General features: G+C 38.4%; 1 long non-coding RNA gene across 1 annotated transcript in view; it reads right to left on the bottom strand.

Moving 5' to 3' along the window:
• LOC142665574 (uncharacterized) overlaps positions 1-12,294 on the bottom strand; it is a 63,279-nt gene extending 50,985 nt beyond the window's left edge. Inside the window, exon 1 of the long non-coding RNA XR_012851523.1 lies at positions 12,226-12,294. This is a non-coding gene — a long non-coding RNA (uncharacterized LOC142665574). The remainder of the gene's footprint in view (positions 1-12,225) is intronic.
• Between the last annotated feature and the right edge of the window lie 3,881 nt (positions 12,295-16,175).

The following is a 16,175-nucleotide window of genomic DNA, read 5'->3' as shown; positions in this document are numbered from 1 at the left end:
CATTTGATGTTGGTGTGTTATCAATTGCATGACCCCTTTTGCTCCATTTCTAAGGCAGCCCTTTTCCTTCTCCCGTCGCTCTCAACCAAGGAGCATCAGAGCGCAGGCACCAGCTCACCTTCTCTCAGTGCACATGCTCCAGACATTCCAGGGGATCCCGGGAATTGTATTTTTTCAGCGCACACTGAAAAATGAAATCCCACCCAAGAAGCAAAAGAAGACCTTGTGTGCAGCGATATCGTGGTATGGTAAGTACCACAAAAATAAAGTTTCATTTCTGCTAATGATATATAACAATAAGTAAAGGTTTTAAAACGTTTTTGGGGGATTTGTTTTATTTTTGGGCTGTTGGATAACCCCTTTAAAGGGTAACTAAATGTCGATAAACTTCTGACATGTCATAGTGGTATGTCACAAGTTTTGATTGGTGGGAGTCAGAGCACTGAGACCCCCACCAATCGCTAAAATGAAGCGGCAGAAGCACTCGTGTGAGCGCTCAGCCATTTAGTTTCTGTTCAGCTTTTTCCTGAAATCAATGTATCGGAGTACGGGCTCAATAGAAAGTCTATGAGCCCGCAGTCCGCTACATCGACTTTCTGTAAAAAGACGAACAGAAACTAAGTGGCTGAGCGCTCACACAATCGCTTCTTCTGCTTCGTTTTAGCGATTGGTGGGGGTTTTAATGCTCGGATCCCCACCAATCAAAACTTCTGACGTCACTATGACATGTCAGAAGTTTGTTGAATGTTTAGTTACCCTTTAAGAATTAATTTTAATTTACTGTAGGAAAAAAAAGGGACAGGAATGTTTATCTATTTTTAGGTTGCTCCTGGGAGTCCAGTCATCGAGGGTCCCCTAGATAATAGGTCCTAGGTAACTGCCCAGTTTTCCACCCTCTAAAACTGGTCCTACCGTTGAGAACTTAAAGAAAAAGTTTGAGAAGCCCAACTTTAGAAAAGAGAAATAAAAGCACTAAAGGCGGAACGTACATGCATACAAATACGGTTCTGCATTTAATAAGCAGAGGAAACCTCTGCTATAGAAATAAATAGAATCCCATGATGTCCAGAAGTGACATTAGTCAGGAGGAGATTTATGTATATAATGTGAAGTAAAGAGCTGAAATGTAAATCCAGACACAAATGTTTTCTATTTTAGGTGGACAAACGTTCAGAAACAAACATCATTATGCGAAAGACGTGAAAAAATCCTAAAATGAAACAAGGACTACTAAAAAACCACCGAAATGCTCCCCGACTCCTGAATATAAAAGGAAAATTCAGTCTTAGTGAGTTTGTCTGGTATGTACATTCTACTATTGGGAGTAAAACATAAATCATTGAGGTTGATAAACTGTTTGCGTGTCAATATGATGCCCTATTTTCTCATCTCGGAAAGTTATCAGTTACTTATATTATGAAGTGAGATGCAAAACCTGTCATACAAGATGAAGTGTTCTCGATTCATTGAGACAAACTTAAAGGTTAAGTATCACCATATTGTTTATTACTATTTTTTATACACATAAGGAAACATTATTATTTTTTTTTATAACAGCAACTGCAAAGATCTGCTTTATTGCATGCACGGATCTTAGAAAAATATGGTAAGTCAAAAAGTGACTTATTGACTTATATGTGGAGTGTTATGGGCATGCTCAGTGCAACGTGCAGAGGAGGGGGAGAGAGGAGGAGGTGAGCTGTAACATTTATTAATGGTGTGATTCTAAAGTTGCAAGAAAAATAAGTGAAACCCTTGGAGTAACCTGGATTTTTTGCATTGATTACTAACAAAATGTGATCTGATTGTTATCTAAGTCACAATTCTAGACAAACACAATCTAACTAAACTAATAACACACAAATAGTTGTACTGATCACATTTTTATTGAGTAAACATCCACAGTGCAAGGATAAAAAGTAAATGAACCTTTGCGTTAATGACTTCTCCAAGAGCTAATTGACAAAAAGGTGTTTAATTTTAAGGAGATTAATTTGGAAGTGTGGGTTTCACAGGTGCTTTGCCCATTAAATAAAGGCACACAAAGCCTGGTTACTGACAAATCTGTTCTTCTCAAGAAAGATTGGTTAGTGTGAACCGCTTCCACCATATTTTTATTGTAGCTGCAAATAAGATGTGAACAATGTTGAGGAGGAATTATAAACTATATTTCCCTGCACATGTCTTTCAGTTCATTAATGTTTCTGGGATGCTTTGCATGCACAACCCTCTTCAGGTCATGCCACAGCATCTCGAAAAGGTTAAGTTCAGGACTGTGGTTTAGGCCATTCTAAAACACAGATCTTCATCTTCAACCATTCTTTAGTCGATTTATTTTTGTGGTTTGGATTTTTTCCTTGATGTTTGACCCAATGCCACTTCAGCTTGACGTCATGGACTGCTGCCCTTACATTCTCGTGTAAAGTGTATTGTTAGATCTTCAAATTCATTGTTCCTTCAATGATAACAAGGCGTCCAGTTCCTGAGGCAGCATAGCTGACCCAAATTATGGTGCTTCCTCTACCATGCTTCACAGCTGGGATGAGATTTTGTAGTTGTGCCATGTTCTTTTTCCTCCAAACATAACTTTGTGCATTTGCACTGAAGAGCTCCACTTTTGTCTTATTTGTCAATAGAAATTTTCCTAGAAGAATTATGAATCATCCAAGTGGTCTTGGGCAAACGTGAGACAATTTTTTTTTTTTTTTGGACCGCAGCGGCTTCCTTCGTGATATGCTTCCCTGAACTCCATTCATGTTCAATGTTTTTCTAATAGTGGACACATGAACAGAGGTTTTTGCAGTTTGGAGCCTTCAGTAAGTCTTTAGCTCTTTCAGAATGTCCCGTTATGCTCCTGGAGCGATCTTAACAGGACGTCCACTCCTGGAGTCCAACAGTCCTAAATTTTCTCCATTTGTAGACAATTTATCTATTGATGTACACCCAGGTCTTTAGGACTGCTGTCTTGTAGGGTTATGTCAACTTGATTACTGTAACTTATTATTCATTTGTCTTTTACCCTCTCTCCAATGTATCCAGAATGCAGTAGCCAGGCTCAACTTTCTGACTAACCAGCTACAACAATGCATCTACCCTGTGCCAGTCACTGCACTGGTCGCCAGTTCACTTTGGAATATAATTCAATCGTACTCCTCTCACCCACAAAGCTCTCCACAGTGCTGCGCCTCCTTACATCTCCTCCTTCATCCTCCATAATCCGAACATCCCACTTTATTCAAGACTTTTCCAATACTGAACCAGTCCTCTGTAACGTACTACCCAAAACAATCACATTCATTCCCAATATCTTTTTAGAAAGGTCTATAACATTCCCTAATCTGACTACTTTCCTTTACCTCTCCCCATCAGAACTGGAACCCTTCATTCTACAGTATTCACCTCACTCTTTGCACTTCAATGCACTTTATATCTGTGTATACACAGATACTGGCTGGTGACCGGCTCATGCAGTTTTATGTGTGCTACCCAATTCTATAAAAGATGGTTGGCAATTGTACAAAACAAGCACTTTTGTTTACATTCTGCATCAGCCCGTTTTCCTCATATATTGTAAGCTCTTGTGAGCAGGACCCTCACTCCTCTTATTTGAATTGTTTGTCACTATGTGACAAAGAATATTGGATAATGCTCTAGATAATATCCCAAGCTATAAAATGAACACAAAAGTAGTACTGATGATTCCAGTTGAACAATCCATGTACTTTCATGAATCAGCCCCTCGGGGCCACTCTATAGATCCGCGATCATCACACGCTAAATGCAAAGCTTATATTAATTTTTGTTATATATATGGTTTTGATGAAATCGGTGCTAGTATCTATCTATGGCCCACCACGGCTTTGACCGTGCATGCGACGTGAATGCTAAATACAGCCTTGTTGACCCTACACCATAGTAATGTGGGAGTGCCAGCATCCATCCAATTGACTTGTTGCTTATTCTTATATGATGTCTTTGGGCACAATAAAATGGATTTCTTGAAAAGGAAGCAGTTTCCTCTACAACTAATTTTGCAACTTTATTTGGGAATAAAGACCATTCCATGTGAGTACTTGCATCCTAGCAACAAGTAAAAGGCGGTTTCTTACTCAACTGGAATACGTTAGTCACTATGTAATGTCTGATTTTTATTCTGTTAAAGTACAACACGTTTTATAATGACTTCTGAAAGTTGGTTTTCTCAAAGCATAGTTCACATTAACCAATCTTTCTTGAGAAGAACAGATGTCAGTGACCGGGCTTTGTATACCTGTATTTAATGGGCAAAGCACCTATGAAACCCACACTTCTAATCTCATCTCCTTAATTGAAACACCTCAACAATCTCTTTGAGAAGTCATTAACACACAGGTTCATTGTGGATCTTTAATCAATGTGCTGAATATCAAACATGAATAGTACAACTGTTTGTGTGTTAATAGTTGAGTTAGATTGTGTTTGTCGCTTCTGCCCCTACTGTACACAGCACAGGCTGAAAAGTGATCTCTACAATACAGGTAGAGTATGTCTATTGTGAGTGCTCTGTAACGAGTGTAAAAATTGCAACATTTCAGGAATTAACTGCATATAGATAGTCACATGAAAAAAAACATCACCCATATAAAAAAAAAAAAAAGAAGAAAATTATATATATATATATATATATATATATATATATATATATATATATACAGTGAAGGAAATAAGTACTTGATCCCTTGCTGATTTTGTAAGTTTGCCCACTGTCAAAGACATGAACAGTCTAGAATTTTTAGGCTAGGTTAGTTTTACCAGTGAGAGATAGATTATATAAAAAAAAAAAACAGAAAATCACATTGTCAAAATTATATATATTTATTTGCATTGTGCACAGAGAAATAAGTATTTTATCCCTTTGGCAAACAAGACTTAATACTTGGTGGCAAAACCCTTGTTGGCAAGCACAGCAGTCAGACGTTTCTAGTAGTTGATGATGAGGTTTGCACACATGTTAGATGGAATTTTGGCCCACTCCTCTTTGCAGATCATCTGTAAATCATTAAGATTTCGAGGCTGTCGCTTGGCAACTCGGATCTTCAGCTCCCTCCATAAGTTTTCGATGGGATTAAGGTCTGGAGACTGGCTAGGCCACTCCATGACCTTAATGTGCTTCTTTTTGAGCCACTCCTTTGTTGCCTTGGCTGTATGTTTCGGGTCATTGTCGTGCTGGAAGACCCAGCTACAAGCCATTTTTAATTTCCTGGTGGAGGGAAGGAGGTTGTCACTCAGGATTTGACGGTACATGGCTCCATCCATTCTCCCATTGATGCGGTGAAGTAGTCCTGTGCCCTTAGCAGAGCAACACCCCCAAAACATAATGTTTCCACCTCCATGCTTGGGTCATTGGCATTAACTCAACTCGCCGTGTTTGGAGGAAGAGAAATGCTGCCTAAGAGATCAATTTTAGTCTCATCTGACCACAGCACCTTCTCCCAATCACTCTCAGAATCATCCAGATGTTCATTTGCAAACTTCAGACGGGCCTGTACATGTGCCTTCTTGAGCAGGGGGACCTTGCGGGCACTGCAGGATTTGAATCCATTACGGCGTAATGTGTTACCAATGGTTTTCTTGGTAACTGTGGTCCCAGCTGCCTTGAGATCATTAACAAGTTCCCCCCGTGTAGTTTTCGGCTGAGCTCTCACCTTCCTCAGGATCACGGATACCCCACGAGGTGAGATTTTGCATGGAGCCCCAGATCGATGTCGATTGACAGTCATTTTGTAGGTCTTCCATTTTCTTACTATTGCACCAACAGTTGTCTCCTTCTCACCCAGCGTCTTACTTATGGTTTTGTAGTCCATTCCAGCCTTGTGCAGGTCTATGATCTTGTCCCTGACATCCTTAGAAAGCTCTTTGGTCTTGCCCATGTTGTAGAGTTTAGAGTCAGACTGATTAATTGAGTCTGTGGACAGGAGTCTTTTATACAGGTGACCATGTAAGACAGCTGTCTTTAATGCAGGCACCAAGTTGATTTGGAGCGTGTAACTGGTCTGGAGGAGGCTGAACTCTTAATGGTTGGTAGGGGATCAAATACTTATTTCTCTGTGCACAATGCAAATAAATATCTATAATTTTGACAATGTGATTTTCTTTTTTTTATATATATATATATATATATATATATATATATATATATATATATATATATATATAATCTATCTCTCACTGGTAAAATTAACCTAGCCTAAAAATTCTAGACTGTTCATGTATTTGACAGTGGGAAAACTTACAAAATCAGCAAGGGATCAAATACTTATTTCCTTCACTGTATATATATATATATATATATATATATATATATATATATATATATATGCCTCAGAATAGAAACATACTTTGGTCATAGTAGAAAAAAGCAAGGCGCGTCCTAGCTATCTGCAAGCTGATACAACCCTGAAGAAGGTCCTTATTTAGTGCCGAAACACATTGCTTGCCTAACAAAATGACGTTCTTTTCACCACTTTTTTGTTTTTTCATACTACTATCTAAGGACCTACCACTTTCATTTACACATGTGTATGCAAGTGATCCCATAGGGTCTCAAACCTGGAGATTTTTGGGATAAAGTAATGAACGAATGAGTAAAAAAAGTGCTTTACTGGCAAAAACAATTTTTTTATTACCTAGTTGTATTTGCCACATACATAGCCACCGTAGGCTGAAATATGCCTCCATTGTCTTATATTCTACAAATGTGACTCCAAGGGGAATTTTCCCTGATTTTCTCATAACTTGGATTGATCATGGGTCAGGGATTTTTAAGAATGATATAATTATCGTCTCCCCGGCTGCAAACTACTGATAACAAGGAACAATAGATAGCATTCAACTTCATAGTAAATAAAGCCACTAGTGTTATAAATGGCACATGGTAGATGGGGATGATGTTACAGAATTTGCATTGGTTAAGTGTTGAGTGTACTGTACCTTTACGATTGTGGAGAGAGAAAGACCTGTCTATTACTTGATCCTCTATATTTCACAGAGAGTCCCTAGTAATGCAGTCGAGTGACTTATGTCCCCATGCTGCAAGGCACAGCACCAGAACTTCAGACGGGGACTATAGCACACAAATATTTTACGCTGCAGTCATTTACAACTTTAGGCTGATCTTTGTTAAAAGTAATATTATTCACAGTTCACGGGTCACAATGAAAGTCTTAAATTTGCTGCGAAACCAGAACTCAGCTAATTGATTTGCTCGTCTTTTATTATAATAAACATGTAAAAGAGATTACTCAAGGGAAAAATTCTAGCAATGGAAATGCAATAAAAGCTACACATGCATTAATAAATAACTTTGCTAGTAAGTTGTCTTTGCAAATACTATAGAAAATTAAATGGATTTCAGTCTTAAAGGCTATAAACAAATTTGAAAACATTTTTATTTATTTTTTTAATTAAAATGTCTATCAGTGTGATTGGTGCAACTGTCTAATTACTTTTTATTATAAATGATTTTTAGTTTTTGAGATACAGCTGCTTTGTATCCTGAACCTAGCGCTGAAACCTGTATCTGTCAGGTCAGCAGCACTGACCGTTTCAGTGACAGCAGGCCCAGCGTGTCTCTGACATGCAAGATCCACCTGTAATCGATTACATCTAAGTTATGAACTTAGATGTGATTGGTAACAGTTCAATCCTGCGTGGACCCGCAGACACTGAATCCATCAGTCCCGCTGACCTGACAGATACAGGTTTCAGCGCTAGATGCAGGATACAAAGCAGCTGTATCTCAAAAAGTAAAAATAATTTTTAATCAAAAGTAATTAGAAAGTTGCACCAATCATACTGATAGAAAACTTTATTTTGTTTCGTATTATTTGCAGGGCACTATAAATAATTTGCAACATATGGTGGGAAAAACTGTGGTGTAATCATTTTTTTTTTGCATTTAATACAGCATTGTAAAAAAAACAAAACCTATAGTTCTGGAATATGGAAGTCAAAAACAAACAATTTGTGGTATTCTACTCAAAATTGACTTTGTCTTTAAGAGGTTTATGAATAATCAAAAGTAAGGTCTCATGCACACAGTAAAACCCCTGTCCATCGAGCCTGTATGGTGGCACGTGGAGTCCCTACATTTGGCCACTAGGGGAATAAAGGAACAATTTGCTTGTCTCTGCCCCATATCCCAGAATGAAGATCTATTTCTTTGTTGTGTGGATATGTGCTAGAATTATATATGTAAGTACTTTCTTTTTAAGAAGGCCTTGTGTTCCCAAATGCTTGAGTAAGAGATAATTTGGTGCCTTTAAAGAGGTTGTCCGGGCATGGTGCAGTTTTTTATACTGATGACTTATCCACAGTTCCGAAAGTAGAAGGCTCCTTACACTGTATAGGGACCATGCTGGGTTACTGTGGCTCTCCTCCTATTCACTTGAACAAAATCAGTGATGCTTCCGGCACCCACTACTATATAACTTCCGGTGCCGGAGGCAGCCGGAACAGCTGATCGGTGAGGGGTTCGGGTGTCGGACCCCACCAATCATATATTGATGACCTATCCTGTGGATAGGTCATCAGTATGAAAAAAAACTCCCCATGCACAGAAAACGCTTTTAAGCCCTGCTCACCCTAATAACTTGCTACCAAGCTTTTATGAGTACCTCCCGAGCCCTACCTCCGTAGAGCCATTTTAGCTAGATCTTTCACAGAAGAAGGCTAATAAGCCACAAACAGCTGTATACAAGTTGGAATTAATGTCTCTGCACTTATTAGGCTATGTCCGTGATATACATCAGTGGCTCTTGATGCATGCAGTAGTTGTCCACTAGAGGCAGAATAGAACAATTTACATTTCTCCGTCCACTATCCCACAATGAGATTTAATGTCCTTGTTGTGTGGATATGTGATGGAGAGGAACATATCAATACCTTCTGTTATAAGAAGGCCTTGCTGTGTACCCGATTTACTAAGAAAGTCCTTCAATGACAAATTCAGCTATGCTACAACTAGAATCTATGAAAATATCTGTTTAACTGGTAAATTGACTCAGAAATGCCTACTAGTTATTATTGTTTATCATTATGTCATTATGCATTGTGTAATAATGGTCTAAACAAGCAAAACAATCTGTATAATAGTAAAACTCCAGTCAATCTGCTGTAAAAATTAACTTAAATCGACCCTCCGGTCTCAGGAAAAAATTATAAAAATGAAGATATACTGCATATTAAGTAATATTAGCTGGTGACCCTTAGCTGTGCCTCTCTGTCGTGTATCCACCATTTTAGGGTCCCCTTTGTGTTGTGCCAAAATGGCCACAGCGCTTTTTAGACTGAGTCTAAGACACTCCCTCTGTTCACGGATTGGACAGAACTGCTCACATGAGCAGCTCTGACCAGTCTGAGAACAGTGGGAGTGTCTCAGACTCGTAGTCTAAGAAGCGCTGTGGCCATTTTGGGACAGCTCAAAGGGAACCCTAAAACGGTGGATCCACGGCAGAGGGTCACAACTGGAGGTCACCAGGTAATATTACTCCATATACACCATCATATTTTAAAGGTTGTCTCAGGACCGGAGGGTCACTTTAAGGACTTCGTTGCACGGCTTGAATTAGAAGTATTCTTATAATCTTTCTATAGGTTTATTAAAATTCAGCTAGTCGACTCGGTCTATCACACCAGAGAGCCATCAATAATGAAGCACCTGTTATAGTGCAAGTATGCTGGAATTCATAAAGATTTTATGGAATGAAAGGAAAATAAGCTTTTGGATGTGAATAAAAGATTTCCATGTGATTTTGTTCATTGGGAGAGGCGCTACTTCCAAACTGGTGCACGGACCAGATGAAGCTTTGAATGTACTTTCCATACTCATCAATAATAAATCGTCTTCCCCTACTAATATAATGCAGTGAAAAGTTCATTAAATCTAAAACCCAGTAGGTGTTTCTATGAAGGAATTACATCTCTCAATTCTCACGTTTTGCAGCAAAGAATAATGTCTTGCTTTCAGTGCAAATTTATGTAAAGTAATAAAGCACACAAATATAAGGGAAAGTGCACAACACAACATTGCGGATATTATTCAGTACCTTTATTACAACTTCTGATAAATTATAAAAGAAGTCATAGACATTTTACATGCAGGTCATTTTTATTCTAGGAAAAGCCAATAAAGAATTGCTTATTTTTTATTATTACTATTATTATTTAACTCCCTTCCACTCCTTGACGTAAGAGTATGTCAAGGGCCTGGGATAATATAATGAAAAGTTATGCAATGTTCCAATATACTTTCTATATCAATTTCTTATGGTTTTCAAAAACTCTGCTTGCTGTCATTCATTGGAAACCTTTGTTGTTTACGTCAAGTGAATAAAAATTGTTCCTTATGTGATTAATAGACACAGGAGTCCAACTTGATAAAGTTACCAGAGCTGGGTCCTGTAATGAGTCATGCACGTGAGCTGCTCCAGCCGATTATCATGTAGGCATAGTTGCAGTACTTTTGCTATGTCCGTGCCCGAACTACCTCAGGCCCCTGGTATACTATAATAGGAAGAGGTTAATGGGTTATGGGGATTCTTTAGTTTTTCTATGTAGAGTTGTATGGTTAGCCCCTTGATGCAAAATGATGAAACTGAACATCCTGGTGTGGGGGGCGGGGGAGTATGGAGCAGGCTCAAGGGCTGAGCTCGATCCATACTCTGTGGGTGTCAGCTTTATATTACAGCTGACACCTCACACTAAGGGCTTATTCAGACAAATGTTGGGAAACGGCCATCTTTCACGTCCGCATTGCTTGTGTTCAGGTCCCGTTATCACAGATCCCCATAGACTTGAGTCTATGGAGGGAACCGTTAAAACATAAGAAAATAGAACATGTTCTATTTTTCAACGCACCCTTCACATGGTCCGTTGAAAAAACGTCCGTGTGAACGGCCCCATTGAAATACATGCGTCCGTGTGACGGCCGGTGTTTTAATGGCTGTCACACGGACGTATTTGACGTTGGTCTGAATAAGCCCTAATGGTCAGGAACAGAGAGAACTCCGTTCATGGCTGTTTAAGCACTTTAATGCCGCGGTGAATAGTGATTGCGTCATCTACCTCATTAGAAAGAATGGGTGACCCCCTCCGACAGCCCAACAGCAGAAGGTGTCATTGTAGCCCGGGGCCTAATATAGATTCCCAGGTCTGCCTCTTTTCTACTCTCATAAATGACAATGCACATCAATACATTAGTGTATTGTACCAGCGATCTGACAATCAATGGCTCAAATCACCTAGGGGGACTAATAATTATTTTTTATTAAATAGTTAAATAAAGTTTTTGGTAGTATACAGAAAAATAAAAGATTAAAAGTAAAAAAAAAACCTTTCACATTTTTCCTCTAAACTAATGTAAAAAATAATAAAATTTGTATCACTGCATCCTTACAAGTCAGAACTATTACAATATACCATTATTTAACCTGCACAGTGAATGCTGTTTTTTTGGTTCCTTCAGCTCTATGTAATACAAAGTGATAAAAAAGTTGTACGTACAAAAAATAGTACCAATAAAAGCTACAGCTCGTCTTGCAAATAGTAAGCCCTCACACCGCTCAATGGAAAATAAAAATAGTTGTGGCTCTCAGAATACGGCGACACAAAACACACTTTTTTGAACAAATATTTTTTTCTTTGCAAAAGTAGTAAAACATAAAAAAAACAATACAAATTTGGTTTCACTGTAATCTTATTTACCCGTAGATTGAAGTTAACCTGTTGTTTTTATTGAACAATGAACGCCATAAAAACTAAACCCAAATAACAATGGAGGAATCACAGTTTTTTTCTAATTCCATCCCACAAAGAATTTTTTTAGTTTCCCACTATATTATGTGGCACTTTAAAGAGTGCCAATATAAACTACGACTCCTCCCAAAAAAGAAGCCTTCCCACCACTCCATTAAGAGGATAAAAAAAAAGTTATGGCTCTTTCGTGAAAAACAAAAAAAACAAAAAAAACAAAAAATGGCTGAGGCGCCAAGAGGCTAATAGTCTTAGTGCCTCTATAGCAAGGTTTGTGTATCTTCAATGACAAAGATGTTTTAAATGTATTCAAGCTCACTAATGAACAAGCATTTTATGACTACTAGGCAGTCTACAGTTCACAAAAGAAGGATGGATTTACAATTGTATAGTGTCTCTGGTTTTCCTAAATAGGATTATTAAAAGTGTTCTCACCTTGTAAAATATTTGGTCCTTGAGTTGACGTCTTAAAGATCATGGCTGATGTCTCCAATACTGTAAACTATAAGAATATAATTCACCAAGCATTATTGTGATCATATAAAATCATGAGGGTGCAGTCATGGAATTTCAAGGCAACAGCTAATATCCTTAAGTATTGAAAGGGGTTGTCCGGGCACGGGATGTTTTTTAATACTGATGACCTATCCACAGGATAGGTCCTCAGTATATGATCGGTGAAGTTCCGACACCCTCATCCCTCACCGATCAGCTGCCCTGGTTGCCTCCTGGTACCGGATGCCCGTGCCGCAAGCAGATGGCTCCGGTCACAGTATAGCGGCTGTGCTGGAGTACTGCTCAGTTTAAAGAGCCAACTGCTTCAGCCACCGAACACTGCATTCAGTGCATAACATCCTGTGCCTGATGGCAGCCGGAACAGCTGAGAGAGGTGTGGGGTCCGGGTGTCGGACCTCCACCAATCAAATACTGATGACCTATCCTGCGTATAGATCATCAGTATGAAAAAACATCCCATGCTCTGAAACCCCTTCAAAAGTAAATTACAATGCACACTTCAGTCGCTGCAAAACTTATTTTTGAAGAGAATTCAGGAGAAACATGTAAAACATTGATTGAACATCATGAGGATTTGAAGCAGCTGAAGTGTGTATTACAGTGTGACTAAAGTGTGCAGCCCATACAGTGCCAACTCTAGGATGCACTTCATACAATACTGACCAGTCTGTCACCCCATGCCAGCCACAGTGTGTCTCACCAACTGCAACTATGCCCACCATTTCCATTTAGAAATCTCCTAGTTTTAACCTAAATGTCCCCCAACTGCCCGCTATAAACCCCAGTGCCTGCCAGAATTTGTCACATGTACTAGCCAAAGCCTCATATAGCTAGATTTCAAGTCCAAAGCTGGTTGTTAGCCCCAGAACGAACTAAAGTCCCCTGACAAACCCCTCAAGTGTTAGCTACAGCTCCTCTATTGTCAAACAGGATCCCCCTCTAGTGTCTGGCACAGAAAATACTCGCCTCTAAAAAAAAATTGTACAAAGTTTTCAACAAGTTATGAAAAAACTGGAGGGATGCTTCACCTGGACAAAACAATACAAGTACCATGCACAACTTTCAGTAGTGCATCCTGAGGGGCAATTCTACATGAACTGTTTAACAAGTAACCAGCAAAATGTTTTCAAGATGTTACACCGCTGGCGGTGCTAAAGACTGCAACACCAGACAATCGAAATCACATGAGTGAACCATGCATCAACACAGGCAGAGAACAAAAGGCACACGTAACTCACCAATAGACGAGTGGAACTGAATACTGAAGGTAGACGAAAAAAGGACGATGCATAAATGGAGTGGATGGCAGATGAACAGCATACAAGCAGTTAACAGACAAATATATGCAGTGGACAAGAATTTACAGCACTCACATACCCGGTCTGAATACTATCCCTCAGCAGGTTAAGGCAACAGCTTGGCAGCAGACCAAACACAGGAAAGGCAAGCAAACTAGTGGAACCACTGATCCCAGGATACACATAAAACCACTATACAAAAACTAGATCACTCAGAGGACAAACAGGTCCCACAGTACAAACAAACAAATAAACAAACAAACAAACAAACAAACAAACAAACAACCAAACAAACACATAGACAAGAATAAAGTCACAAACAAGAATCTGGAAAGCAATTAGCACAAGCCACAAACAGTATAGCCAGCACATGAGTAATCCAGGCCTGAATTATATATAGGTCCAAGAAAAGTACTCCACCCAAATTAACCAGGCAAAGCTAGATGATGACCAAATCCAGACTCAGTCCAAAGACATTGCCTAGCAATGCCCAAACACAGAGATAACAGAAATCATTGATTAGCCAAAACCTTGCAAATTACATTCATTACATATTTTATACTATTTATTTTAAGTTATTACAAAAATTATTAAACCTTGATGTTAGACTCCCTGAAAACATGCATATCATCTGCATACTTAATCCATATATAAAAGTTCTGGCTATATACAAAGAAAATAGAAGAGAACAAGACAATGTAGCAAATAAATAACAGTCAGAATAATATATTGTGATGTTATTTTTTATTTTATAGTGGAAACTTGGTATAAAATAATTATTTCCATATATTATAGTTTCAATGTGAAAACAACAAATAATAGGAAGGAAAAGAAAATCTTTCATCTGCAATGAATTAAATGGTGGTAGAAAATAAAGTTTTCAAGGTCGTGCCTGAGAAGGTGAAGTTGTTTAAACTCATATAAGATGGAAGCTTTTTACTCGACTTGTCACTGTAACAACAAGTAGTATTTATTCTCTAGGAGAAAATGAATTCTATGTTTTCTATTTGTATACCTCTAGTGTAGCTATTGGCTTTTCACTCGCCAGGCATAGCTGCCGGTATGATTCTACAGAGTATTCCCTGCTTCCTACAGTAAATTCTTTGGCCATTCATTCTTGTAAATAGAATCTACTTTTTTTTTTGTACCAAAATATACCAATTTATAATAAAAGTATTGTTATGTATACTGATTTATTTGTGCTGACAAATTAATCAATAACTTTAGAAAAATTTGCTATTTTATGTTTGTATTATATTAGCTTACTTGGATTTTAGCAAGGGATGCCACAATACATTTATTCAGAAAATGAAAATCCTTGGATCTGACTCAAAGATAGTGAAATGGATAAATGCTTGGCTAAAGGACAGGAAACAGAGTGTTGTTGTAAATGGTGTAAACTCAAAAGGAAGGTCTTGTAACCTGTGAAGTATATCAGTTCTGGTTCCTATTTTGTTTAACTCCTTCCTGCTCAGGTATATATAAAATACCAAAATGGTGACTTTAAAAAATACAATTCTTTCCACAAAAAAAAAATGTCAACAGACAAATAAAAATGTTATGTATCTTGGAATGAAACAACATGAAAAAATTTAAAAATTGTAAAAAGTGTATTTATTGTGCAAAAGTAGTCAAAAAGTAGTAGTCAAATATAAAAAAAATATCATTTTGGTATTGCTGTAATGGCACTGGCCCGCAAAATAAAGTTAACATGTCATTTATATGGCAGATTGAATTCCCTAAAAATGAAACCCATAAAACAGTGGCGAAATTGCAGTTAATTTCCACCCCCGTTCAATTTTTGGGATTTTAAGTTATACAATACATTATAAATACATTATTGTATTAAATACAGACTCTAGACCAGACCCGCTAAATAAATAAAGACCCCAGACCAGACCCCTAAATAAATTCAAAACCCAGACAAGACTCTCTAAATTAATACAGACCACAGACCAGACCCCCAAATAATTCAGAGCCCTGACCAGACTCCCTAAATTAATTCAGAACCCACACCAGACCACATATCAGGCCCCTAAATTAATTCAAAGCATAGACCAGTACTCTAAAATAATACAGACCCTAGACCAGACCCCTAAATAAATACAGACCACAGACCAGGCCCACTAAACTAATACAGAACCCCAGACCAGATTCCTATAAAATTCACACCCCTGACTAGACTCCTAGATTAATACAGACCCCAGCAAGACCCCTAAACGATATCAGACCCCTGACCAGACCCCTAAATTAATTCAGACCCCAGACCACTAATTACAGAACCCAGACCAGACCCCTTTATTAATTCAGACCCTAAACCAGCACTCTAAATTAAAACAGACCCCAGACCACAGCACTAAATAAATAAAGACACTAGAACAGACCCCTAAATAAAAGACAGACCACATACCAGACCCCCTAAATTAATACAGACCCCAGACCAGACCGGAGAAAAAAAAATCAGACACCAGACCAACCACCTATGTACTTACCAGTCTCGGGTCTTCTTGGATCCACTTCAGGCCAGGTACCTCTTCACTTTTGGAGCTTGATCGTGACACCGGGGCCTTG

This window comes from Rhinoderma darwinii, chromosome 13 (assembly GCF_050947455.1).
Source record: "Rhinoderma darwinii isolate aRhiDar2 chromosome 13, aRhiDar2.hap1, whole genome shotgun sequence".
Classification (NCBI taxonomy): domain Eukaryota; kingdom Metazoa; phylum Chordata; class Amphibia; order Anura; family Rhinodermatidae; genus Rhinoderma; species Rhinoderma darwinii.
The sequence above is the reverse complement of the archived record's forward strand: the minus strand, read 5'-3'. Positions and strand labels throughout refer to the sequence as shown.